The sequence below is a fragment of the Mus musculus genome, chromosome 1, assembly GCF_000001635.26.
Source record: "Mus musculus strain C57BL/6J chromosome 1, GRCm38.p6 C57BL/6J".
NCBI classification, from domain to species: domain Eukaryota; kingdom Metazoa; phylum Chordata; class Mammalia; order Rodentia; family Muridae; genus Mus; species Mus musculus.
In genome coordinates, this window is record NC_000067.6 from 86359515 (window position 1) to 86372798 (window position 13284).

The 13284-nt window shown below is 45.6% G+C and overlaps 1 long non-coding RNA gene across 1 annotated transcript; it reads left to right on the plus strand.

The window, feature by feature from the left end:
- The first annotated feature begins 69 nt into the window (after window positions 1-69).
- On the plus strand, window positions 70-8993 carry C130036L24Rik (RIKEN cDNA C130036L24 gene). Its single transcript, NR_015507.3, has 2 exons — window positions 70-493; window positions 7619-8993. It is a non-coding gene; the product is annotated as an RIKEN cDNA C130036L24 gene (long non-coding RNA).
- The last annotated feature ends 4291 nt before the right edge of the window (window positions 8994-13284 follow it).

A 13284-nucleotide genomic window follows, 5' to 3' on the forward strand; every position in this document is an offset into this window, starting at 1 on the left:
TTGACGAGGGCGGGGCTCTTAGGGGCGGGGCCTGACGTCTGCTCCTGAGGGCGGGACTCGTTTGGGCCCAGGCGGACGTTGACTGGTCAGTGTGCGGGTCCTTTGAATGCTCCTGAGCGCCGGGCTCTCCCCACGCCTGCGCAGTGGGACGGGCGAGTTTGGCGCGGCTTGTGTGTGAGGCGCGGGTAGGTGGCGGCGTGGCCCGGATTCCCTCAGGTGTTCCGAGGCAGCATGGGCGGCGATGCTCAGGTGGTCTGGGCGTTTCTCGGTGCTTTCCCCCGCGCCGCGTGGTCCTGCTGAAGAACGCCGGAAGGCCTAGGGTTCCCTCGGGCTGATGAGCGGGCCTCGGCCTGTTCTCCGCGGAGTCGCGAACGGCTTCTTGGCTATGATGCGAGTCCCCGCTTTCCTGAGAGCTCCTAATAAAAGCAGTTGTGCGTGTGTGTGTGTACGAGCAGTGCACAAGCGATCCATGTAATGTCGGTGACCTCTCGCGGTAGGTATAACTCCAGGTTCAGAGAGGTGACTTCCTGGTGTGGTGGGGAGAAGTACTCGGCCCGCCTGTGACCACGCTCACAGGTTCCCTCCATGGCGGGGGGAACGAGAGAGTTGTCTGGCGTTGCTTTAAATGGATTGCAACCAACTGGTTCCAAGCATAGCACACAGGCGCCCTTCATCAGCTAACAACATCCACTAGAAATGACCTGTGGAGTTTTCGTCCGGAGTTGAGATAGGACTTTATTCTTTACTGTCCTAGAGCACACATGTAGACCATGTTAGCCTCGACCTGTATCGGCACGCCTGGCCCGACCTAGGAGATGTTATTTTATGAGACAGGTTTTCTCTGTGTATTCCTGGCTGCCCTGGGACTCACGCTGTAGTCCAGGCTGGCCTTGAACTCAGAGATCCCCCTGCCTCCCTAGTGCTGTGATTAAAGTCATATGCCATCATACCTGACTTCAACCTCGGGAGATTTTAATGCGAGTGGGATGTGTTGAGTCCCCAAGTTTTTTTATCTGAACTCGGGCCTTTGGAGATAAGTAGAAATAGTCACTGTGTGATGCTTACTTACTACGGCCTTCCCAACGCGGTGGAGGGCAGCCACAGCTACACACCAGTGCGCTCTTGTCAGGGCAGGAGATGGCGAACCCGAGTTGTGGTGTGGGGGCATTGTCTTTATAGCGAGACCGGTCACACCTTGTACTGTATATTATGGAACCAAGGGAGACTCTTGGGTAGAGAGGTAGGAAGGGTGGTGTGAGGAAGACTCTAGATATTTCCAAGCAGAGCAAGCTAAAGGCATTCGGGAGGAGACAAGAAGATGAGCTGTGAGTGTGAAATGACTTGGGTGACATGGCTTCCTTTGTCAATCCAATCTATCTGTATGGGCTATCCTCAGCCCTCTGGTGTACAGTGCCACTAAGAGACCTCTGCTTGCACCCAAGGTTAGTTACACTCTCAGATATCAGCTGCCTAGTACTTTTCTTGGCCATTTATTGTTCATTTGCCCCTTCCCCAGACAGCACAGACTGTTGTCTGCTTTATTCTTGGTACCTAAAGCATTGCCTGGCATATGATAGTGTTGGAAATTACTTGCTAACTGGAGTGAACAGAAGTTTGAGTGCACCAGCAGCAGGGACAGCTTGCAGGATTTGGTGTTTCTGTGGAATCAACACCTAATCCATGTGTGATGCTTATACAAATTATAATTGAATATAACCATATCATATTGGATCCCCAATATCCCTGTAGAAAGCATGGGGTGGCAGCATATAACTAACAACTCCAGCACTGGGGGTTACAGGGAGCAAGGACAGGAGGATCCCTGGCATCTGCTAACCAGCCTGTCTAGCCATGAAAGGTGACCCTGCTCAAAAAAATAAGATAGAGGTGGTGTGAGGATGTTAGTGCCTGTCTGGTATGCACAAAACCAAGATCAGTAACTGTCCAGTTATTATACAAATAGAGCCAAGTACCAGGTTCTATTTCAGCTCTTTAGAAATTTTAAATTAATAAATGTATTCAAAATAGACTAAAAGCATCGCTGCTCACAGACATGAGGGCAAAGAGCAGCAGTTCTCAACGTGTGGGTCTCAACCCCTTTGAGGTCAATACCCTTTTATAGGGGTCATATATCAGATATCCTGCATACATTGCAATTCACAGCAGCAAAATTAGTTATGAAGTAGCAATAAAACATTTTATGGTTGGGGGTCACCACCACATGAGAAACTGTATTAAAGGGTCACAGTCTTATGAAGGCTGAGAACCACTGGCATTGAGTTAACTTGGCCAGTTACAGAGCTAATAGGAGATTGGATGTGTATGTATGTGGGGGGAGGTATGCCTGAGTTCAAATGTAGAGGCAACAGGTTAATCCGGGGTGTCTTTTTCTATCACTACCTTTTTTTTTTTTTTTAACAATCTCATGTATCCCAGAGTGTCCTTGAACTTCTGATTCTTTTGCCTCTCCCAAGTGCTTGTATTTCAAGCGTGTGCTACTACTTATGGTTTATGTTGCTCCGGAGATTAATCTTGACTTTGTGCATGCCAGGCAGGCACTAACCAACTTCCCCAGCCCTTCTCTACCTTATGTTTTGAGCAGGATCTCTTACTGAATCTCACCTTTTATGGTTAGATAGGCTGGGAAGCATATGCCAGAGATCTTCCTGTTTCTGCCCCCCCACCCCCCAACCCTACCCCAAGTACTGGGGTTACAGTTTTTGTGCTGCCCACCTCATGCTCTTTACAGGGATATCAGGGATCTGAACTTGAGTCCTCATACTTTCAATGTAAGCACTTTATCTGCAGAGTCATCTGGCAAAGAATAACAAAATCTCTAAGTCAGTTCCCCACGTTAAAGGTCCTACTGTTTATTTAAATGTGCTTCTCTCTTAGTTGTAGCATCTGATAACACAACTCAGCCATTTTTTTTTCTTTCTGACATGGTCTTGTTAGGTAGCCCAGGTTGGCTTGGTCTACTGATGGTTTTCTCTGTCAACTTGACAGAAGCTAGAGTCATCAGAGAGAAAGGATCCTCTACTGAGGAAATGCCTCCCTGAGATCCAGCTGTAAAGAATTTCCTCAATTAGTGATCAGTGTGGGTTGTGCCATCCCTGGGCAGGGTTCTATAATTAAGGCACCTGGAAATTGTGTTTCTGCCTCTGCCTTCTGACCATTGGAATTCAGGTGTGTTTCTCTGCACCTGGATTTCAGCAAGAACTAATTGAAAAAATCAGTTATAAATATACCACATAAGGTACAAAAAAAAAAAAGTTAGGCATGGTAGCTCATACCTATAATCACAGCATTTGAAAGGATAATGCAGGAGGATTATCATGAATTTGAAGCCTGAATTAACAACCTGAGTGACTGAGTTCCAGACAAGATCCTATATGAATGAATGAGTGAGTGAGAGAGAGATTCAAAACAACCAAGCACAGTAACATATGTCTGTAATCCCAGTGATCCTGAAGAATTTCTAGTACAGAGCCAACCTGGTCTAAACCACAAGACCTTGTATCGAAGAAGGAAAAAGAGAAACACCCTGCCCCATCCTTCTAGTTTCTTTGTCTAAATAGTAAGGATAATAGTACCATCATTTGTGTGTAGTGGGTATTACAGAAGATGACAATTTTTTATTTTGAGGACACATGCCCTGGGAGAAAATGACTGTTAGGCCCGTAGCAAAGGAGCCAATAGATAGCCAGAGAGGAATTGAGGCAGGCATATGTGAAAAAAGGTTTTTCTTCTTTCAATGTCTTATTCTAAACTCTAGGCCGGTCTACAACTGACCCAAGTGTAGCCTTGACTTCCTGCCACAGACTCCCTAGTGCAGAAGAAATCTTGAGTGAAGGGCCACTCCCTGAACAAGGGAACAAAGAAATGGATGGTTTTCTTGTAGCAGTGTACATAGATAGCCACATGTAAATTGTGGAAGGCAAGACTTACTGTCAGCTGGTTCAGTTGCCCAATTAATGAGTGAAACATGGGCATGAAGATAGGCTGGTGTGTTGGCATCTTGGGAGAATAAACTGTCTTTGAAAGGGAAGGAAGTCCAGGTAGATAGGCACAGAGAGGCAGGGAAAGAGAGATGCTGTCTTAAACTCCAAAGAAGGCCAGTGCAGGTGTTAGATGCCTTTAATTCTAGCAATCGGAGATCTGTGGGAGTTTGAGGCCAACCTGGTGTACATGGAACGTGGACCCGGTCTCAAAAACAAATAACTTGCCAAGTAAGCATCAGAGAAAGGCAGTTGGCTTCAAGAATTGACTGATTTGAAAAACATGGGCTAGAGAGATGGCTCAGCAGTTAAGAGCACTGACTGCTCTTCCAGAGGCCCAGCAACCATGTGGTGGCTCACAACCATCAGTAATGGGATCTGATGCCCTCTACTGGTATGTCTGAAGACAGCAACAGTATATATATTTAAAAAGGGGGCGAGGGTTGGCCTGAAGAGATGGTTAGGAGCACTGCCTGCTCTTCTAACGGTCCTGAGTTCAATCCCCAGCAACCACATGGTGGCTCACAACCATCCGTAATGAGATCTGACGCCCTCTTCTGGGATGTCCGAAGACAGCCACAGTGTACTTACATATAATAAATAAATCGTGGGGCTGGAACGAGCAGAGGTCCTAAGTTCAATTTCCAGCAACCACATAATGGCTCACAACCAATAAATCTTTTTTGTTTTGTTTTTCGAGACAGGGTTTCTCTGTATAGCCCTGGAACTCACTTTGTAGACCAGGCTGGCCTCGAACTCAGAAATCCTCCTGCCTCTACCTCCCGAGTGCTGGGAATAAAGGTGTCCGCCACCACGCCCGGCACAACCAATAAATCTTAAAGAAAAAGAAAAAAAAAAGGCAAAATGCTTCTGTGGGGACGTCTTTGTAAGAACCATTATGGCATATAATGAGTAGGCCATTGTGAAGTTCTGTCCCATTTACACACATAGTCTTGAACCTCAGTGATTTCTATTAAATGGAGGTGATAATTACTACTTACTTTTTCTTTCTTTCTTTTATTTATTTTTTGTGAGTATGCCTAAGTACCAACAGTAGGGTAAGTCAGATCCACATCCTCTAGAGTTACAACCTTCAGGTTGAAGATCTGGAAAGGAAACCAGTAGGAGACTGCCTAAATGCCTCAAACTGGAGGAAAACACGGTCCCTCCTCCCAACCTGTAACCAGGATCACAAGACCCAGCATGGTAGAGTAGGTGGGCACAGGTAGTTTATTTTCAAATGAATGCAAAAAGAACTAAGCACAGTGATACCCACAACCCAGTCTTCAGAAAGAAAGGGAGAAAAAGAGTCACAGAAAACACAGTAAACTAAGTCCCTGCCCCACTCTCTTGTAGGCCCTTGGCTCCAGCGCAGTGGCAGAAGATTCCATCAGTTCATTTACAATTAGCCATATTTTTGTGTTTTATACAAATGTCTTTATACACTGTTCTGGACTCTCCTGTTTTTTATTAACTACATCTCATAATCCCACCTACATCCGCTGCTCTATTCTTGATAGTTACAGGGTGTTCATTGCATGGAAGGGTCACTTACTTAACCAGTTGCTGTTGCTAGACATTGCAGAAAGAGCTGTGTTTAACTATTATTACAACCTAGCAAAGAACCCTTTATATACTTTTGTCTTACACGTGTACAAGTCCACATCTTATCAGGAGAATACTTAATAGAGCCACTGGATAAAGGTGCAGCCTTTTACATTACAGTCTCCAAGTTTGTCAGAGAAGGGTCTGAGTAGGAGGGGAGAGGTATGAATGTAGGGGTTGGCACTAACTCTGGGGAGTCTGACTAAGCTCTAACACCAGGTCAGAAGCTCCAAAGGCACTTAGCCTGCTGCCACTGTCAGCTCCGAACTTGCATAACCCTAGGCAAACTCTGCCCACTCCCTGCTGACATGCACTGGATTGCTGTCCACTGTACCACTTGGGGACCTAGCAGTCCACTGGAGAAAATCCGAAGGATTTGAGAAACAATCCAAGATTCCTAGATAGACAATCCTCTAGGAATGGATTGTCTCAGGCTCCAGCTAAATAAGAAAGTTACATCAAATATTTAAAAACAAATTTCACACATCTGGATCACAAAGAAGACTAAGCAAGCAGCTGTCCTCTCCCCCTAGGCTCTGCACACAGAAAGTAGAGCCATGACAAAGAAAAGCTGCCTCAGAGAGTCTAAGGAGATAGGGCTTCAACCTGTCTTCTATGTGCAAGGTCTCCATCTGTCCAAGCCTGGAGAGTACTTAACCTACAGAAACCTGCAGAAGGCTGGAGAATATCAACCATAGCCTGACTCCACAATCACACCCAAGCAATCTTGAGTATCTGTTGCTATTTAAAAAATTATTGCCTGGGGCTGGAGAGATGGGTCAGTAGTAGTTAAGAGCACTGGCTGCTCTTCCAGAGGACCCAGGTTCAATTCCCAGCAACCACATGGCAGCTCAAAAAATGTGTGTAACTGGATTCCCCAGTTCCAGGGGATCTGACACCCTCACATAAACATTCATGCAGACAAAACACCAATGCACATGCAATAAAAAATAAATTATTTTAAAAATTATTGTCAGTGGTGCATGCTTTTAATCCCTTAATCTGAACACTTGGGAAGCAGAGGCAGGTAGATCTCTGAGTTCAAGGCCAACCTGATTTACTAAGGGAGTTCAGGATAGCTATGGCTATATAGAGAAACCCTGTCCTCCCAAAAACCATATATTCATACTTTTATTTTTCAGGAACTGGAAGTTCAGTTGTCATCAGCTCAACTTGTGTGTTGAGAACTGAACTCAGGTCCGCTAGCAGAGCATGAAGCACTGAGCCATCTCTCCAACTTTATGTGCAGGTTTTGTTTGTTTGTTTGTTTTTTCGAGACAGGGTTTCTCTGTGTAGTCCAGGCTATCCTGGAACTTACTCTGTAGACCAGGCTGGCCTCGAACTCAGAAATCCGCTTGCCTCTGCCTTCCAAGTGCTAGGATCAAAGGCGTGCGCCACCACGCCCAGCTTTATGTGCAGTTTTTAAGAGATGCTGGCAATCAAACTCCGGGCTTCCTGTGTGTTCGGCAAGTACTCTTCCAACTGAGCCACATCTCTAGCCCTGCCCCTTTTAAAAATGTTTAACTGTAGACATCTGTAGCCAAAGTCTAACTGTAGTCCAGGTTATCCTGGAACTCACTAGGTAGCGCAGGCTAAACCCAAATCCATGGCAATCCTCCTGCCTGGGCCTTCAAAGAACTGGAATTATTGGCTTGAACCACCATACCCCCACAGCCATGCTTGCTTTGTGTGAAGTAGCCTGTTAATGCTTTTGGCCCAGTGTCAGGGTCAACATGGCCCCCACCCCCACCCTGAGTCTCCCTGAGGCAGCCAAAGAGTCCTCACCTGATAATGGAGCAGATTCCCCGGACACCATCATAGTAGTCCCTATAGCAGCCCCAGCCACTGGCCTGAATGGTCTTTCAAGTCTTCTGACTCCTTTTTATCCCCCACTAAGTGGCTATTCTAAGCTTTCTCCTCCCTCAGGATCACCTATGTCTTCTACCTTCTCTTCAATTTCCTCTTTCTACTTGACAGAGAGACCTCCCTGAGATATACCCACTTGTGTTTTACAGACAACCTCAGACATCCTTAGCTTCCCATCATGGCTCAGTGTCCCAGGAAAATACAATTCCTGTGGATGATCTCTGTTGATATCAGCCACCTGCTATGCCTGGCAAGACACCTGTTGTTGTACCAAAAAGCTACCTCCTGGGGACTTAAAGAGCTTTTATGTTTATATTTTGAGACAGCATCTGTAATGGCTATTCCTGGTTGTCAACTTGACTATATCTGGAATAAAATACAATCCAGAATTGAAAGACTCACCTGTGATCCTGATCTTGAGGCTGGGAGATAGAAGTTTCTGACCTGGATCTTGGCATGAAGATCTTGAGGCATAATGGCTATGAATCCCAGGAGACTAAGGCAAGGAGATCTCGGAGTTCAAGGTCATCTGGGACAAAGCAAATCCCACCAGATCCAGATGTGGTGGTACACATCTTTAATCTGGGCCACACTTTCTGCTGGAGACCTACATAAGGACATTGGAAGATGGAAGATTCACTCTTCTTTGCCTGCTTGCCTTGTGGAACTGAGCAACTACTAGATCTTTGGGCTTCCACTCACAGCTGACCATTGTTGGGGAGTTGGACTACAGACTGTAAGTCATCATAACAAATTCTCTTACTGTATAGAGACTACTCATAAGTTCTGAGACTCTAGAGAACCCTGACTAATACAGCATCTCACTTGATAGCCCTGAACCTGAGATGCTCCTGCCTCAGCCTCTAGAATGCTGATATTACAGGCACTGCTACCACACTGGTCTCCAACACTGTCTTTGTTGCTGGCCTAAAGGGCATTCTGTAGACCCCTCCTCACCATTATGCATTTCCACATTTTGTCAGAACTTCTCTGGCTTCTTTCTCTTGACCTGATTTCTCCCTTTCTCCTCCGTCAGCATTCTTTTGTCCTGCACGGCTACTTGACATTCCCCATGTGTTGTCCTCTGCTTGGGTTTCCTTTCTTGCTTTTCTTTTTTTCTCTTATGGTAATACTGGGGATTAAACCTAGGATCTCATCATTGAAGACAAGCATTTTGCCACTGAGCTACAATCCCAGCCTTTCCCTCTAGGGACAGCTTCTTGGGTGACAGCTGAAGCCCCTTCACAGTGGCTCCACATCCATCTGACAGGGTTGCTCCAGTCTCTGAGTAGCCCAGCTGGTCTCTCCCTCCACATGCAGCATCTGCCACTGAACTTCCTCCACCCTCACACTGCCTTTTCACGCCCCAGTAAATGAGACAGCATCTTCCCTAGCCCAGAGCCAGGAGGATGTAGTACACTACGACTGCTGTAGCAAAACACAACGGAGTAATTGGGGGGAGTTTCGAGACAGGGTTTCTCTGTATAGCCCTGGCTGTCCTGGAACTCACTCTGTTGACCAGGCTGGCCTCAAACTCAGAATCCACCTGCCTCTGCCTCCCAAGTGCTGGGATTAAAGGCGTGCGCCACCACTGCCTAGCGACACAGTAATTTATAAACAACTTTATAGCTCACAGTTCTGGCTCCTGGGAAGTCCAAGATCAGGGTGTCAGCAGCACAGCATCTGAGAGGGCTGTCTGTCCGAGACCTAGCTCAGGCACCCATACACATGCGGCAGACACATACACAAATACATGAAATACAAATATTAAAACCAAAACTTGGGGGGGGGCGAGTGGGGACATCCTCTAGGAGACAGGAGGAGGAGGATCTTTGCAAGGGTGGACACAGAGGAGGCCAATGACTAGACTATAAAAAATAAAAGTAACAAAACAAAACAAAAAGGCATAGTGATATACACCCTAATCTCAGCTGTTATAAGGAGGGTCACTTACTGAACCAATTGCTGTTGTTAGACATTAAAGGGCAATCTATGTTTTCATTTTGTAAATGAGAACCAGTATTAAAAACCTTTATGTGTGTTGGGGTCTAAAGAAATTGCTGAGTAGTTAAGAGTACTTGCTCCACAAAGGACCTGGGTTCGGTTCCCAGCACCCACATGGTAGCTCACAGCTGACTTTAGCTCCAGTTCCAGGGAATCTGATGCCCCTTCCAGCCTTCACAGGCTCCTACATGCGTGTGATGCACATACATACATTTAGGCACATATACACATATACAATTAAATAAATTAACATTTTAAAAAATGTTTCACATGAGCAAACGCTTCAATGCTCACATTTAAATAGCATCTAAATGGTCATGTTGTCATTAACAGTCTGGGGAACTTAAATATTGTGTTTAATTTCATGTATATATATATATATATATCAGGGTTTTACTGCTGTGAACAGACACCATGACCAAGGCAAGTCTTATAAAAAACCAACTTTTAATTGGGGCTGGCTTACAGGTTCAGAGGTTCAGTCCATTATCATCAAGGTAAGAGCATGGCAGTATCCAGGCAGGCATGGTGCAGGAGGAGCTGAGAGTTCTATGTCTTCATCCAAAGGCTGCTAGTGGAAGACTGACTTCCAGGCAACTAGGGTGAGGATCTTATACCCACACCCACAGTGACATACCCATTCCAACCAGGTCACACCTATTCCAACAAGGCCACACCTTCAGATGGTGCCACTCCCTGGTCCAAGGATATACAAACCATCACTATATATATATATATATATATATATATATATATATATGTGTGTGTGTGTGTGTGTGTGTGTGTGTGTGTGTGTGTATACCTAAAATATATTAAGTTGTTTTTAAGTGTGGAAACAAGATGACTTGTTTCCCAGGTTAGCCACAAATACAAATCTTCTTGCCACATAAGTAGCTGGATTTAAAGGTATTTGAAAGTGCAACAGGCTAGACCTAAAGATTTAGACAGGTGAATCACTGTGAGTTCAAGGACAGTTCAGTCAATTTAGGAAATTCCAAGTCAACTAAGTCTACCATAGTTTGACAGTCTAAAATTAAAACAGAAAATTAGGCAGGCCCTTTTTAGATGTGCTGTTTCTGATCCATTGTCAGCGCTGTATCGCTGTATTTCAATCCTTATGGTGCCATAAAACATTATATTTAATTATGATTTATTTGCATGTGTGTGCATGTGTGTGAGTGAACATGTGTATGCCTCTGTGTGTGTGTATGCCTCTGTGTGTGTGTGTGTTGCCGGGGGAGGGGTGTGCACCTGTGCATTTAGAGGCAAAAGATAACCAGAGATCGCATCCTCAGCAATACCGTTCACCTCCTTTAACACAGGATCTCTCACTGGCCTGAGCTCACCAATCAGGCGAGGCTGGGAAGCCAGTGAGCACCTGTCTTGGCTTCCCCACTTTTTGTACTTAGGAGCCTGTACCACCACACTCAGCATTTTTTATGTGGTTGTCTTAGTTAGGGTTTCATTGCTGCGAAGAGACACCATGACCAAGGCAACTCTTGTAAAGTACAACATTTAAGTAGGGCTGGCTTACACTTGCAGAGGTTCAGTCCATTATCATCATGGTAATGGTGTGCAGACCTTCTCTCAGGAGAAGGACCTGAGAGTTGTACATCTCCATCCAAAGGCAGCCAGGACACTGACTCCTCCGCTCTGGGTGGAGCTTAAGCAAAGGAGGAGACCTCCAAAGCCCACCCCCAGAGTGACACACTTCTTCTGGCAAAGCCAAATCTTCCTGACAGTGTCACTCTTAATAGATCAAGCATATTCAAACTACCAGAGTGTATTTTGGGGATTGAACTCCAGCCCTCGTGCTTATAAGACTGAGCCACCCCACCCACATCTGAAAAATTAAAAAAAATTTTTCCTTTTTTTGATTTTTCTTTTTTTTTTTTTTATTTAATGTATGTGAGTACACCGGTTATGAGTCTTCATGTGGTTGTTGGGAATTGAATTTTTACTACCTCTGCTAGCTCTGGTCAACTCTGCTCGCTCAGGCCCAAAGATTTATTATTATACAAAGTAGCTGTCTTCAGATACACCAGAAGAGGGCATCAGATCTCATTACGGGTGGTTATGAACCACCATGTGGTTGCTGGGGATTTGAACTCGGGACCTTCGAAAAGAGCAGTCAATACTCTTTCCCGCTGAGCCATCTTGCCAGCCCTTGATTTTTCAAGACAGTATTTCTCTGTATAGCCCTGGCTGTCCTGGAACTCACTTTGTAGACCAGGCTGTCCTTGAAATCAGAAATCCACCTGCCTCTGCCTCCCGAGTGCTGGGCGCCATCACGCCTGGCTTTTTTCTTTCTTTCTTTCTTTCTTTCTTTCTTTCTTTCTTTCTTTCTTTCTTTTCTGAAAATTAAAATATTTTATTTTGTTTTTGTTTTTCTAGACAGGGTTTCTCTACATAGCCCTGGCTGACCTGGAATTCACTCTGTGGAACAGGCTGGACTTGAACTCAGAGATCTGCCTGCCTCTGCCTCTGAATGCTAGAATTAAAGGCATGTACCATCGCTACTTGACATTAAATTTTTATTTATTATTGTGTGTATGCTTGGTATTTATGCATGATGTGTGTGTGTGTGAAGATATGTGCATTAATAACAATGAGGAAGTCATAGGACACCTTTTTGTAGTTAGTTCTCTCCTTCCACTTTTACACAGTTCTAGGACTTGAACTCAGGTCCCCAAGCTTGGCAGCAAACACCTTTACCCACTAAGCCATCTCACAGGTTCCCCCCCACCCTGTTTTTTTTTTTTTTAACTTTTACAGAGTTTCACTATGTAGCCCCAGCTGACCAGGAACTCATTGTGTAGACTAGGCTGGCCTCAAAGGTCCACCTACCTGGGCCTCCCAAGTTCTGAGATTAAAGGTCTGTATCACCACATCTGGGTCATGTGACTATAGTTTGATATTCCCATTCTGACATCGATCACTAAAGGTGGCTATTGCCTCAATTTCTCCTTTGTAATGTTCTTTTGCTTTGTAGCATCTACTGCTCTGTGGGGCAAATGAGACTATGTTACTACATGTATTCCTTGTCAAAAATTTAACATTTTTCATGAAAAAAGGAGGAGGAAGGAGAGAAGATTGGGTTATTTGGCAACTTATCGTCCCTCTTACTGCTGGCCGGTGCAGTAGCTGCAGGGGGCCAGCAGGTGTCAGCGCCGAGGCACATCTGGGTCTGGAACATTGGCTCTGGTGCTGCCCTGAGATGTCATGCGCTGCTGAAGAGGAGCCAAGTATCTTTGTTTTATGGCTCCAGGTGGCAGAACTCATTCTGCCTCAAGATCTGCTGTCCTTGTCACTACCGAGACATCCCTCCTTTGTGTCGTGGGTTCCATCTTCCCTGACCACACTGTCTCCAGTACCTCCACTGCGGAGACGCCCGAAGCAGAAAGGAACTCCCCACAAGCAGAAGACAACAGCCTACATACTGAGGAGGAGCAGTCCACACAAGAAAGGAGGACTCCACTTGGAAAGGAAGGAGACCCTCATCTATGAAGAAGACAAGATCTAACTTAGCAGAGAGGGGACTGACTGAGACCTGGGTGCAGATGGGGTGTCTGATGGCGAGACAGACTGGGGCTTGGGAGATGGATGGAGACCTGGCACGTGTGCAGATGGACTCTAGGCTACTCTTGTGGAAAACAGGCAGACGTGGAGGGCCAAGTGGTCAAGAACTGACGGTAGGGTGCCCTACGGTGCCTCCTGTGCTTCCTCAGACTGGTCGTTTCCCGGGTATAATTGGAACTATTTCCGCTCCTCAGAGAAAGCGAGAAATACAGAAGTTCCAGAGCCTCGGAGA